Here is a 15225-nt window from a genome sequence, read left to right on the forward strand (position 1 = left end):
CCCCCACCATAAAATTATTTTCATAACTGTAATTTTGCTACTGTTATGAATCATAATATAAATATCTGATGTGCAGGATGTATTTTCATTATTACAAAGGGGTCGCTACTCACAGGTTGAGAACTGCTGATCTAGAGAAAAAAGTCTCAGATGTGCACCAAGCTCTGTGAAAAGAGTATTTCCAACATTATTGTTTGTCGCGGCAAAACCTGGAACAACCTAAATATTCTTCAGTAGTGGAAAGGATAAATGCAGGCTCATGTAGTCAATTAATAGAATAATGGACTGAAGTGAAAACCAGTGAACTACAGTCATGTGCATTCAACATAAATTTCACAAACATAATGTCAAGCTAAAAAAGCAAGTTGCAGGACGTGTATGATATTATTTATAAAGAGATAAAATGTGCAGAATGAAACCTTCTATTATATAGGGACACAACTTTGGTGCCAAAGCTGTAACTGAAAGCAAGAGTATGACAATTGCTAACTTTAAAATGGTGAATTACCAGCAGGAGCAGAATAGCTGGGGAAGAAAAGCAACAGGACTTGGGAGGAGCCACAGAAGGCTCCAAGGACAGGTAACGTTCACGTCTTCAATTGAGTGTGGGATGCATGAGATTATTTTTTTTGTTTTGGCATATGTGTCTTTATTTTTTATTTACTTATTTATTTTTTGAGACAGAGTCCCACTTTTTCACCTTTGGTAGAACCCCATGGCATCACAGCTCATAGCAACCTCAAACTCTTGGGCTCAAGTGATCCTCCTGCCTCAGCCTTCTAAGTCGCTGGGACTACAGGTGCCCGCCACAGCCCCTGGCTAGTTTTTTCACTTTTAGTAGACACAGGGTCTCCGTCTGGCTCAGGCTGGTCTTGAACTCCCGAGTTCAGGTGATCTACCCGCCGTGGCCTCCCAGACTGATAGAATTACAGGTGCGAACCACTGTGCCTGGCCTGACATACAAGTCTTTCACATTCACCTATCACACATATTTTACATTTATCAACATTGAATAAATTTTTCTAAAAATCATACATCAAATACACCGATATGCCTTTATCATACGAAGGAAAATATTCCTAGCTTGACAATATTCTGTGAATGGCTTGGAATACAGATTTCAGAGCTAGACTCATACATATAAAATGTGAGTAACAACAATGTGGTCTGGAGAACTGTGCTCAATAACTCCAAAGTGACAGTGAAGATAATGACGTCGTATGTACAGCTGAATAATTTGAAACCATTTTTTTTTAATGGAATAGGAGAGTGGAAAAAAACTGACATTGCTGAATTCAGAGATGTTTAAATAATATGTGACTTAAGTATATATGGAGCAAGGTTAGAAATGACCTAATATTGGCAGGTAGGCATTTGACTGTTTCATATACATTCCTTGATGTTTATTCATCCCGGTTGACCCCAAATCTTTGTTGGAAACCTCTTGGAAAGGAGGGGCTGGGGTTATAGGAGAATCACCCTTTCTATCTTCTTTCTCTCTTCTCACGGGGCAAAGCTTTCTTTCTTAGCAAGTATGATTACTTTTAAAGGATGTCTCGTCACTTTGTTGTTTGCCATCTAATGGCACCTGAAGCCCACAGACTCCTGGTATGAGCTGAATCTGAGGACTGTGGGTGTGAAGGGTGGAGAGTGACTTCTTCCTTGGGCCTACCTTGGATCCTAGAGAAGCAACTTGATTGGCTTCTTAAAAGGCTCCTTTTATCCTGAACAACATGAGAAAATCCTGAAAGGTTTTCTGAGCCCTGCTTTAAATCGTGTAGGTCACTGTAGTTCTTAGTTCCATGTCCCCCAACTATTGGCTGTCTTCCCATCCGAGGGCTGTGGATTTTCACAAGATGTATTTTCAGACTACTTTTTTTCTCAGCTTCCTTTGCACTTCCTCTTTCATCTCAGCATTTCTGAGTTGACTTCCTGTTCTTTGGCTCCCATCTACTGGTATCTTCCACTTCACAGAGTCATGGCTTTCTTCTTCCTTATTTTAATTTTCTATGCATGCTCAACTATTTTTTTTTGGGGGGGGGATATAGTTGGATATTCTTGTGAGGCCTCTAGATTACGGAGATAGATCCTCTGGGTGGTCATAGATTTTCAATACATTTCTGATAAACGGTTGTGGATAAATAAGCTATAATACAAATAGCACCATTTTTTATTTTTATTCTGTTATTTTATTTTATTTTTTGAAACAGAGTCTCACTTTGTCATCCTGGGTAGTGTGCTGTGGCTCACAACAACCTCAGACTCATGGGCTCAAGAGATCCTCTTGCCTTAGCCTCCCGAGTAGCTAGGACTACAGGTCCCTGCCAAACACTCAGCCATTTTTTAGACACAGGGTCTCACTCTTGCTGAGGCTGGTCTCAAACTCCTAAGCTCAATCAACCTGCCTCTCAGCCTCCCAAAGTGCAAGGAGTACAGTCATGAGTCACCACACCCAGCTAATAGCACCATTTCAATTTCTCATTATGCCTATGCTATTCAGACAATGCATCTGGCACCTTCTACTTAGGAGGGAACTAACTTACAGCTCAACATTACCTTAAGGAATAGGCATTCCCAATGTCCACTTCCCAAACCATCTTTTTCTTCCATACAAGCAAAGGACATACAAGCAAAGGACACACTACAAAGACATGTAGTGCAATATATTGATATTCTTAATCTCTTAGATTTATTATTCCATATGTTTTCAAACCAGAGTTGATACTATCCTGTTTCCCCGAAAATAAGACAGTGTCTTATTTTAAGGTGTGCTCCCAAGATGCCCTAGGTCTTATTTTCAGGGGATGTCTCATCTTACCTGTAAGTAGGTCTTATTTTCGGAGGATGTCTTATTTTTGGGGAAACAGGGAAGCACCACTGTGCTCTCTGTTCTGATCAGTTGGACTTGACATTAAATATGGATGATTACTTCTTTCTATGATGCTATAAATTCTTCCCATACTGAATTTAATGTAGAAATTGAAGCAGAATCTGGAATAGTTTATGCATATTTCCAGTGGCAGGTAGTGGTCAGGATGACACATTACTCCTTCTGAAGAGTTGGTGCCACTTCTCATGAAGTGAGGGTCACAGCCACTTGCCACTTCCTGAATTTCTTCATGAGGTCCTTTGTCTTGACTCACCAAATTTGATGGAAGACTACAGAATCATTTTTATGACTATCTCAGGATGCTTGTGTGTATATGAAGTACCTTATAAGAGCCCCATGGCAATGCCACTCTAACTTCCATGAGAAAAATTACCAGGAATCTTTTCTCAAGGATTTTCAGAACTGAATTTTATGACTTAAAATGTTTTCATGTTAGACTACAACCCCTCTTTTTCCCCCCCCTCATAATTAAGCATGGAATTTCCATTTTAAAAGTTCTATAAACTGGGTGGCACCCGTTGCTCAGTGGTTAGGGCGCCGGTCACATACACCCAGGCTGGCAGGTTTAAACTCCCCCCCAGCCCGGGCCTGCTAAACAACAATGACAACTTCATGGAAAAAAATAAATAGCCAGGCATTGTGGCAGAGGCCTATAGTCCCAGCTACTTGGGAGGCTGAGGCAAGACGATCACTTGAGCCCAAGAGTTTGAGGTTGCTGTGAGCTATGATGCCATGGCACTCTACTCAGGGGGACAAAGTGAGACTGTCTCGAAAAAAAAAAAAGTTCTGCCAGCTTTGGAAAAAATAGATGTAGCAATAGATGTACCGCAGCACAATCCTGAACAGTAAATACATGAAAACAGCAGTCTGCCTAACTGAACATCACACGGCTGGATGGTCGATTTTATTCAGGCCATGCTCTCTGCATCTCTTCATGGAAGTTTCCAGCATGGAAGGTTTTTTTTGGGAATCAGAACAGAGATGTGCAGAGGCCCAGAGAGCAACCCAGGATGCTGCTGCAAGGCCGTTTTATGAGATGCTGTAGCAAACCTTACTTCATTTGAAACCATTATGAATGTCTTGTATGCTCAAATATGGGGGCTGTTTGGTCTGAAGTCACATATTGGGCGCTGCTTATTGCTGGGAAAGTATTTAGGTAAAAGTTTTGGTTATGACATAAAGGGAAAAGAGAAAACTGGAAGAGCATCAGGTGCAAAGATGGGACAGAAACAGATTAAGAGGAAGAGAGACTAGAAGGTTGGGGTGGAGGAGAAGGGTTGAAAGGAAGAAACAGCAGCCACAGACATTCCTTTAAAGGAAGACTACGAATGAATAGAAGGTTAGGAAAAGAGCAGACAATAGCAAGTGATCGGTGCAGAGAGAGTTCAGCAGAGCCCTCAGGGCAGGTGGGGTGGAATTTGAATGAAGAAGGATAGAATGAAGAGCGTGGGTGGGGCTTCTCAAGGAGGATGTTCTTCCTATTTCTTGTTTTGCAGACTCGGGGGGTCAGCAGAAGCAGGACAGGATGCTGGGCCAAAGGAGAAGTTAGTCAAAGGCACAAGAACAGAGACCAGAAGGAAAATGGGTTAATCTTAGCATAATATTCGGAGGGGCCTGGAACAAGATGAGCAATTGGATGGTGAGTAAACATAGAAACGGGCTCGGTGCACCACCTCACACCTCTAATACCAGGACTTTGGGAGGCTGAAGGGAGGATTGCAGGAGGCAAGGAGTTTGAGATCAGTCTGGACGACATAGTGAGACCCCACCTGTACAAAAAATTTAAAATTTAGCTGTGTGTGGTGGCGCAAGCCTGTAGTCTCATTCTCCAGTTTGGGCAATGGAACAAGACCCTGTCGCTAAAAAGAGAGAGAGATAGAAAGGAAAAAAATAAAACATGGAAACAGAGCTCCGCCCTAGCTGGGGATCCTCTTATAAACTCCCGTCTGCTGGAGTCAGTAACTAAACCCAAGGCCTGGCTGGTAACCAGCTAACAGGATGGGAAATACAGGGCCTGAAGTCAGAGCATATTCAGACAGTTTTCTGTTGAATGTTGTTCCTCCTGGAAATTGAGTATTGATCCCAATCAAAACTTTTTCATACTAAAATGAGATTTAAAAAGTTGTCTCTGATCATGTATAGTAGTTAAGAGTAAGCTATTGATTTGATAATATAATTTAAACATTCATATTTTTAAAAATTAAAAAAAAAATTTTTTTTTAATTTCAAATTGGTATGAGGGTACAAATGTTTAGGTTACATTGTTTACATTTCCAAGGTAAAGTTCAAGTTGTAGTTGAGCCCTTCCGCCAGGGGGCGTGCTGAACACCCTCGCATTGTGCACATTAGGTGAGATCCTGCCAATCACCCTCCCTCCTCGCCTTCCCGTCCTCTCCCCTCCTCCTTGATAGACTATACGCTTGTTTTTTCTTTAGTGTGGACATATAGTTGCTTATATATTGGTTTCTTAGTATTGAGTACTTTTTCCCCTATTCTTGAGATACTTTGCAAAGAAGAATGTGTTTCAACTCCATCCAGGTAAACACAAGAGATGTAAAAGCTCCATCTTTCTTTATGGTTGACTAGTACTCCATGGTGTACATACGCCACAGTTTGTTAATCCATTCATGTGTTGATTGGCACTTGGGTTAACTCCACATTTTGGCAATTGTAAATTGAGCTGCAATAAACATTCTAATTCAGAGAGATTAGCCCATATCACAAAATCCCGAATCGGCAGATGCTGGCGTGGATGTGGAGAGAAGGGAACACATTTGCACTGCTGGTGGGACTGCAAACTAATACAACATTTATGGAAAGAAGTATAGAGAATTCTCAAAGAACTAAAAGTTGAGCTTCCATTGGATCCTGCAATCCCATTAACTTGGTATCTACCCAGAAGATAAAAATTCATATTTTAAGAAATGTAAGACTAAGATAGTAATTTATGTGAATATTTAAAATTGCATGAAATTCTGTGTAGAATTCATACTCCATTGGACTCGCATCTTAAAGAAAGATGGGCTATGTTTAGGATTCAGGCTGGTATAAGACTGTAGGTACAAGTTTAAGCGAGCATGTTTTAAATCAGACCAATAGCCGTGTGTCAGGAGAGGCTGTGCTGGTGTAATTTGGAGTCTGAAAGAAAGCAGAAATTGATGACTGTCTTCATAGACCTTGAATACAAATTGAATCAGGGGCTTAAGTCTCTTGAAAACCTCGTATCCATGTTTACAAGTGTTTCAAAAGGTAAGATAAAAAGAAACTGTATAGGATTTTTATGACCTTTCATCTCATAACTTCTCTGAGAAATATGTCTCCTGGATAGGTCTGTCTCCCAGAGAGCTTATAAAAATGCAGAAGGGCAAGAAATGTTTATCATTTCCCCAATATTCAACACTGATTATGATGAGGTTGACCACTTTGCAGGGGGGAGTCCATTTTAAGAACATTTCCTGACTCATCACACAAAATAGTTTTCTCTTATATATTCTAGAGACATGTTATCATCTAAGGTCTTCCAACAAGAGAGAATTGATGTTTATTGCTTTTAAAGCACACGCACTGCCATCTAGAGACAGGCTGAAGTCTAAGAGAGGAATTCTGTGAATCAGAAAAGTCCAGATAAGAAAAACAGGAGAAATTCCTCATCACAGGAACTTTCCCCAAAACCACCTTGGTGAACACTTACTCCCTCAGACTTGTTCACCAAATGCTTAAAATCTCTCCCTCTATACATTTTTCTTTCTTTCTTTCTTTTTTTTTTTTTTACCATTTCCATCATTCTAAACATAGAGGTCCTACCCGCAGACATTCTTTCTCTCAGTCTCCATCCTTTTGAAAGAGATATTTACACTTAACAGAGCTTTAGAAAATAATTTTGACCCCTGGATCCTCTGAAAAGCATTTGGGATTCCCAGCGTTCAAAGGACCACACTTTGAGAATGCATGCCCTAATTCCTATAGAGTACTGTTTTGAAACATGCACGTTCTCACCCACAATTCCGCTTAACTATTCTCTTTTCATAAATCATGGCTTGCTCCCTGCCTATTCCAGTTTTTACTCAAAGCACACCTTTTCAATGAGGCTTTCCTGCCTCCCTCCTTCCCTTGTTTTCTTCTTAGCATTTGTTACAATCATGCTACATACTCTGCTTACATATGATCTATTTTGTTAATTATGTCTCCACTACTAGAACATAAACTCTAAGAGGACAGAAATCTTGTCTAGCTTTTTTTTCTGTTATATTTCCATTTTTTAGAAGAGTACATAGTACACAGTAGGTACTCAGCAAACATTCGTTGTATACATGAATGATCAACATTACCTAACTCAGTGGTCCTCAATCTTTTTGGCACCAGACACTGGTTTCATGAAAAACAATTTTTCTACGGACTGTGGGGGGGCAGGGTGCATTGAATTCTCATATGGAACATGCAAACTACCTCTGTCCCATGTGCAGTTTACAGTAGGGTTTTCACTACTGTATCTAATGCTGCTGATGGGAGAGGAGGCAGAGCTCAGGCTGGGATGCGAGTGATGGGGAGCTGCAGGGAGCCGTAAAGGCTGTACAGGTGAAGCTGCTTACCTGGATCACCCACTGCTCACCTTCTGCTGTGCCCCTGGTTCCTAAGTTTCAGACCATTTTCCCACGGAACAGAGGTGAGGGTGGGAAGGGGGAGGTGGAGTGGTGAAGCTCTGCTGCCCAGCTCCTAACAGCTGGGGACAGGTATCCATCTGTGGCTGGGCGATTTGGGACCCAGCTTTTGTTTATTCATTCACCTGTTGAAGACTATCTTGCTTGCTTCCAAGTTCTGGCAGTTATGAATAAAGCTGCTATAAACATCAGTATACAGGTGTTTGTGTAAGACCAAGTTTCAGTTTATTTTGGGGCACCCAAAGATAGGCTGTTTCCAAGGAGGATGCTGTCCCACTGCTGTCACCATGATGAAGGCTGGGAGTCAACCTCTGATTCTCCAGTGCAGTTATGACTTACCCAGTCCTGCCTTGTCCACACAGCAGTTAATCCCCTGGAGTAAGACTGAGTTGACTACAACACCCCGTGCCCCTTCCTTAACACTCTCATGAATCCTAAGGGGCCTCCCTGTCCTATAATGAGGAGAGGGTTGGCATCCTGGAGGGAGACTAGAATGTATTTCTGGACCTCTGCCCTAACGGCAGTTAGGGGGGTTGAAATAATTTGCACATTTCTAAGTTCCCAGGGCCAACCACTTCCCAATTCTGATAAACACAATTTCTCTGCAGATGTCAATATAGTGACTACATTGAGTCATGCTATTCTCAGATTTTTGGCATAAGGGGTCATGCTTATTTTTTATAAGTGATGCTTTCGTGTGTTTCTATTCTGATCCACTGGGTGTTGATTTTATGCCTGATGTCCCTGGAGGACAATTCTATTTGACTGATTTTCATGCTCTTGATAATATATACGGATAGTCCCTAGTCCTGAAATGAGAAGCCAATGACTTAAACTTCTTGGTAGTTTGCAGGGAATTCCTCTGAAATACACCTTGACCTTTAATTAAAACAAGGCAGGCCCTGTTAGAAGTCTGATTTGAAATTCTCTTCTTTGACATGTTATGGTTACACATGTGCAGAACCATCCAACAGCTGTATTACTTTCAACTCTATCAAAGTAACAGAATGTATTTCAGGCCTGAGTGAAAACAAAAATAAACAGGTGGTAGAGGAGAATTTAATATATGGGCACAATGTCTCTCATGGACTCCAGACTCCAAAAAGCAGTCAGGCCCAGGATGGATCTGGAGCTAGGAATGGTGTTGTTGCCCAGACTTTCTCTGCATACCTGTGGCATCTTGCTTTCTCAATAGTCTGATGTTTCCTCTTGCTTCCTAAGTTCAAAGGACAGAATATACCGCCTCATGCTCTCCTTTTATACAGCCCAATTTCCAGTTATGTGGGGGCTCTATCTCTTTCTCTCCCAGGCTCCCTAATTATAAATTTTGGGGAGAAAAAAAGGTTCGATGGACCCAACTTCACTCTGATACCCAGCTTTCGTTCAAAAACGCACATCCAGATACCTTAATACGTTTTTGTGCCTTGACAATTCAGCTGTATGTTGGTTTGAAAATGAGAACAAGATTGGTTTCTCTCTATAGCTGTGTGGTGAAGGTCATGGTAAAGACTTTGAACCTGACAGACAAGCCTTTTGGTACAACATAATTCAAATCACAGAGCCAACCAAATTGGGATGGTTTTAGGATTTAAATAAGTCTAACAAAACAGGATCCAAATGTGAAACAATTTTGTTATTAGAGTTTTTTTCCACTGGGGAAAACATCAAAGTAATCACTGAATTCATTCTGAGCTGATGAATAGTGTTCTGTGCCCCTCAGGTTCATTTTCTGCCCTTTCTTCTCCCTCTTGTTACCCCACACTGTCTGCACAGGTATTTGATAAAACCTTTCAGGTGAAGATGCCATTCATTTTCCATATTACCTCTCTCAGGAGAATCTACCTTTTTTTTTTTTTTTTTTTTTTTTTTGAGACAAAGTCTCACTATGTCGCCCTTGGTAGAGTGCCATGGCATCACAGCTGACAGAAACCTCAAACTCTTGGGCTTAAACGATTCTCCTGCCTCAGCCTCCCAAGTAGCTGGGACTACAGGTGCCCTCCACAACACCCGGCTATTTTTTGTTGCAGTTGTTATTGTTGTTTGGCAGGCCCAGGCTGGGTTCGAACCTGCCAGCTCCGGTGTCTGTGGCTGGCTCCCTAGCCACAGAACTATAGGCGCTGAGCCAGAATCTGCATTTTTGAAGAGGACCAGTGGGAAGGGCAATACTAACCCCAAAGGGTAGCCCTCTAATGGTAAATTTACCTGCACTGTGAAAGCACAACGCAGAGGATAAAATGTTCTGGAGTGGGGCAGGCAAAAAATTCTATCCCCTTGAAGGGCTATGTAGGTGGGTGCCCAGGGGTCATATTTTATATCCAAGATATAAAAGAATTTTAAGAGGGGAGGCGGAGCAAGATGGCAGCCGAGTAACAGCTTCCTTGCATCTGGGCACCGTGAGTCTGGGGAGATAGGACTCCACGCATCTCTGGCTGGTGGGAACTGCCTATCATCACTCCTAGGAAGATACAGGGAGTCAGCGAGAGACTTCTGGACCCCAAGAGGAGGACTAAAACAGTGGAAAACCGGCAAGTGGTCGCGTGTGTTCAATCCGTCTAAACCCGCCCACAACTTCCACAGGCACAAGAACTTAAAGAGCAAGAGGAAGTGAAAGGAAAATTAGGGCAAGGAAACAGATAAAAGAAATCACTCATGAGGAAGAATCAGCAGAAAACTCCAGGCAACATGAAGAACCAGTCTAGAACAACCCCACCAAGGGACCATGAGGTAGCTACTGCAGATGATTCCACCAGTATAGAAATGTTAGGAATGACAGAAAGGGAATTTAGAATACACATGTTGAAAACAATGAAAGAAATGATGGAAACAATGAAGGAAATTGCTAATAAAGTGGAAAATAACCAAAAGGAAATCCAAAAACAGAATCAAATAAGAGGTGAACGATATGAAGAATATAAAAAGGATATAGCAGACCTGAAGGAACTGAAACAGTCAATCAGGGAACTTAAAGATGCAATGGAAAGTATCAGCAACAGGTTAGACCATGCAGAAGAAAGAATTTCAGAGGTAGAAGACAAAGTTCTTGAGATAACTCAGACAGTAAAAGAGGCAGAAAAGAAGAGAGAGAAAGCAGAACGTTCACTGTCAGAATTATGGGACTTTATGAAGCGTTCCAACATACGAGTTATAGGAATTCCAGAAGGGGAAGAAGAATGCCCCAGAGGAATGGAAGCCATACTAGAGAATATTATAAAAGAAAATTTCCCAAACATCACCAAAGATTCTGACACACTGCTTTCAGAGGGATATCGGACCCCGGGTCGCCTCAACTCTAACCGAGCTTCTCCAAGACACATTGTGATGAACCTGTCCAAAGTCAAGACAAAAGAAAAGATTCTGCAAGCAGCCAGGAGTAAGCGCCAGTTGACCTACAGGGGCAAATCCATCAGAGTTACCGCAGACTTCTCTAATGAAACATTCCAAGCAAGAAGACAATGGTCATCTACCTTTAATCTACTTAAACAGAACAATTTTCAGCCCAGAATTCTGTACCCTGCTAAGCTAAGCTTCAAAATTGACGGAGAAATCAAATCATTTACGGATATACAAACATTGAGGAAATTCGCCACAACAAGACCAGCTCTACAGGAAATACTTCAACCTGTTCTGCACACTGACCACCACAATGGATCAGCAGCAAAGTAAGAACTCAGAAATCAAAGGACAGAACCTAACCGCCACACTGATGCAAAAGATAAAACTAAGCAATGGACTCTCACCAAATAAGACGAATAGAATACTACCACACTTATCAATTATCTCCATAAATGTTAATGGCTTGAATTCCCCACTGAAGAGACATAGATTGGCTGACTGGATTAAAAAACACAAGCCATCCATTTGCTGTCTGCAAGAAACACACCTGGCTTCAAAAGACAAATTAAAGCTCCGAGTCAAGGGTTGGAAGACAATTTTTCAGGCAAATGGAATTCAGAAGAAAAGAGGAGTTGCAATCTTATTTTCAGATACATGTGGATTTAAAGCAACTAAAGTCAAAAAAGACAAAGATGGTCACTTTATATTGGTCAAGGGAAAACTACAACAAGAAGACATTTCCATTCTAAATATTTATGCACCCAATTTAAATGCTCCCAGATTCTTGAAGCAGACCTTACTCAGTCTGAGCAATATGATATCTGATAATACCATCATAACAGGGGACTTTAACACACCTCTTACAGAGCTGGACAGATCCTCTAAACAGAAATTAAACAAAGATGTAAGAGATTTAAATGAGACCCTAGAACAACTATGCTTGATAGACGCATATAGAACACTCCACCCCAAAGATAAAGAATATACATTCTTCTCATCACCCCATGGAACATTCTCCAAAATTGATCATATCCTGGGACACAAAACAAATATCAACAGAATCAAAAGAATTGAAATTTTACCTTGTATCTTTTCAGACCATAAGGCACTAAAGGTGGAACTCAACTCTAACAAAAATGCTCGACCCCACCCAAAGGCATGGAAATTAAACAATCTTCTGTTGAATAACAGATGGGTGCAGGAAGAAATAAAACAGGAAATCATTAACTTCCTTGAGCATAACAACAATGAAGACACAAGCTACCAAAACCTGTGGGATACTGCAAAAGCAGTTTTGAGAGGAAAAGTCATCGCTTTAGATGCCTACATTCGAAAAACAGAAAGAGAGCACATCAACAATCTCACAAGAGATCTTATGGAATTGGAAAAAGAAGAACAATCTAAGCCTAAACTCAGTAGAAGAAAACAAATATCCAAAATCAAATCAGAGATCAATGAAATTGAAAACAAAAGAATCATTCAGAAAATTAATGAAACAAGGAGTTGGTTTTTTGAAAAAATAAATAAAATAGATAAACCATTGGCCAGACTAACTAGAAATAGAAAAGTAAAATCTCTAATAACCTCAATCAGAAACGATAAAGGGGAAATAACAACTGATCCCACAGAGATACAAGAGATCATCTCTGAATACTACCAGAAACTCTATGCCCAGAAATTTGACAATGTGAAGGAAATGGATCAATATTTGGAATCACATCCTCTCCCTAGACTTAGCCAGGAAGAAATAGACTTCCTGAACAGACCAATTTCAAGCACTGAGATCAAAGAAACAATAAAAAAGCTTCCAACTAAAAAATGCCCTGGTCCAGATGGCTTCACTCCAGAATTCTATCAAACCTTCAAGGAAGAGCTTATTCCTGTACTGCAGAAATTATTCCAAAAAACTGAGGAAGAAGGAATCCTCCCCAACACATTCTATGAAGCAAACATCACCCTGATACCAAAACCAGGAAAAGACCCAAACAAAAAGGAGAATTTCAGACCAATCTCACTCACGAATATAGATGGAAAAATTCTCAACAAAATCCTAGCCAATAGATTACAGCTTATCATCAAAAAAGTCATTCATCATGATCAAGTAGGCTTCATTCCAGGGATGCAAGGCTGGTTTAACATACGCAAGTCCATAAACGTTATCCACCATATTAACAGAGGCAAAAATAAAGACCATATGATCCTCTCAATAGATGCAGAAAAAGCATTTGATAAAATCCAGCATCCTTTTCTAATTAGAACACTGAAGAGTATAGGCATAGGTGGCACATTTCTAAAACTGATTGAAGCTATCTATGACAAACCCACAGCCAATATTTTACTGAATGGAGTAAAACTGAAAGCTTTTCCTCTTAGAACTGGAACCAGACAAGGTTGTCCTCTGTCACCTTTACTATTCAACATAGTGCTGGAAGTTCTAGCCAATACAATTAGGCAAGACAAGGAAATAAAGGGAATCCAAATGGGAGCAGAGGAGGTCAAACTCTCCCTCTTTGCTGATGACATGATCTTATACTTAGAGAACCCCAAAGACTCAACCACAAGACTCCTAGAAGTCATCAAAAAATACAGTAATGTTTCAGGATATAAAATCAATGTCCACAAGTCAGTAGCCTTTGTATACACCAATAACAGTCAAGATGAGAAGCTAATTAAGGACACAACTCCCTTCACCATAGTCTCAAAGAAAATCAAATACCTAGGAATATACCTAACGAAGGAGGTGAAGTACCTCTATAAAGAAAACTATGAAATCCTCAGAAAGGAAACAGCAGAGGATATTAACAAATGGAAGAACATACCATGCTCATGGATGGGAAGAATCAACATTGTTAAAATGTCTATACTTCCCAAAGCAATCTACCTATTCAATGCCATTCCTATCAAAGTACCTACATTGTACTTTCAAGATTTGGAAAAAATGATTCTGCGTTTTGTATGGAACCGGAAAAAACCCCGTATAGCTAAGGCAGTTCTTAGTAACAAAAATAAAGCTGGGGGCATCAGCATACCAGATTTTAGTCTGTACTACAAAGCCATAGTGGTCAAGACAGCATGGTACTGGCACAAAAACAGAGACATAGACACTTGGAATCGAATTGAACACCAAGAAATGAAATTAACATCTTACAATCACCTAATCTTTGATAAACCAAACAAGAACTTACCTTGGGGGAAAGACGCCCTATTCAATAAATGGTGTTGGGAGAACTGGATGTCTACATGTAAAAGACTGAAACTGGGCCCACACCTTTCCCCACTCACAAAAATTGATTCAAGATGGATAAAGGACTTAAATTTAAGGCATGAAACAATAAAAATCCTCAAAGAAAGCATAGGAAAAACACTGGAAGATATTGGCCTGGGGGAAGACTTCATGAAGAAGACTGCCATGGCAATTGCAACAACAACAAAAATAAACAAATGGGACTTCATTAAACTGAAAAGCTTCTGTACAGCTAAGGACACAATAACCAAAGCAAAGAGACAACCTACACAATGGGAAAGGATATTTGCATATTTTCAATCAGACAAAAGCTTGATAACCAGGATCTATAGAGAACTCAAATTAATCCACATGAAAAAATCCAACAATCCTTTACATCAATGGGCAAGAGACATGAATAGAACTTTCTCTAAAGACGACAGACGAATGGCTAACAAACACATGAAAAAATGTTCATCATCTCTGTATATTAGAGAAATGCAAATCAAAACAACCCTGAGATATCATCTAACTCCAGTGAGAATGGCCCACATCACAAAATCTCAAAACTGCAGATGCTGGCGTGGATGTGGAGAGAAGGGAACACTTTTACACTGCTGGTGGGACTGCAAACTAGTACAACCTTTCTGGAAGGAAGTATGGAGAAACCTCAAAGCACTCGAGCTAGACCTCCCATTCGATCCTGCAATCCCATTACTGGGCATCTACCCAGAAGGAAAGAAATCCTTTTATCATAAGGACACTTATACTAGACTGTTTATTGCAGCTCAATTTACAATCGCCAAAATGTGGAAACAGCCTAAATGCCCACCAACCCAGGAATGGATTAACAAGCTGTGGTATATGTATACCATGGAATACTATTCAGCCATTAAAAAAAAATGGAGACTTTACATCCTTCGTATTAACCTGGATGGAAGTGGAAGACATTATTCTTAGTAAAGCATCACAAAAATGGAGAAGCATGAATCCTATGTACTCAATCTTGATATGAGGACAATTAATGACAATTAAGGTTATGGGGAGGGGAAGCAGAAAGAGGGATGGAGGGAGGAGGGTGGGGCCTTAGTGTGTGTCACACTTTATGGGGGCAAGACATG

At 40.5% G+C, this 15225-nt stretch overlaps 1 long non-coding RNA gene across 2 annotated transcripts in view; it reads left to right on the forward strand.

Annotated features, from left to right (window-relative positions):
• LOC128572979 (uncharacterized) overlaps window positions 1-15225 on the forward strand; it is a 76010-nt gene that overhangs the window by 42267 nt on the left and 18518 nt on the right. Inside the window, exon 1 of one of the 2 annotated variants that reach the window (XR_008376287.1) lies at window positions 4400-4529. The exons of the other annotated variant lie outside the window; for it this stretch is intronic. This is a non-coding gene — a long non-coding RNA (uncharacterized LOC128572979). Of the gene's footprint in view, window positions 1-4399; window positions 4530-15225 lie in introns of those variants that run through there. 2 annotated transcript variants of the gene reach the window in all.

The sequence above is a fragment of the Nycticebus coucang genome, chromosome 20 (genome assembly GCF_027406575.1).
Source record: "Nycticebus coucang isolate mNycCou1 chromosome 20, mNycCou1.pri, whole genome shotgun sequence".
In the NCBI taxonomy this organism is placed as follows: Eukaryota; Metazoa; Chordata; class Mammalia; order Primates; family Lorisidae; genus Nycticebus; species Nycticebus coucang.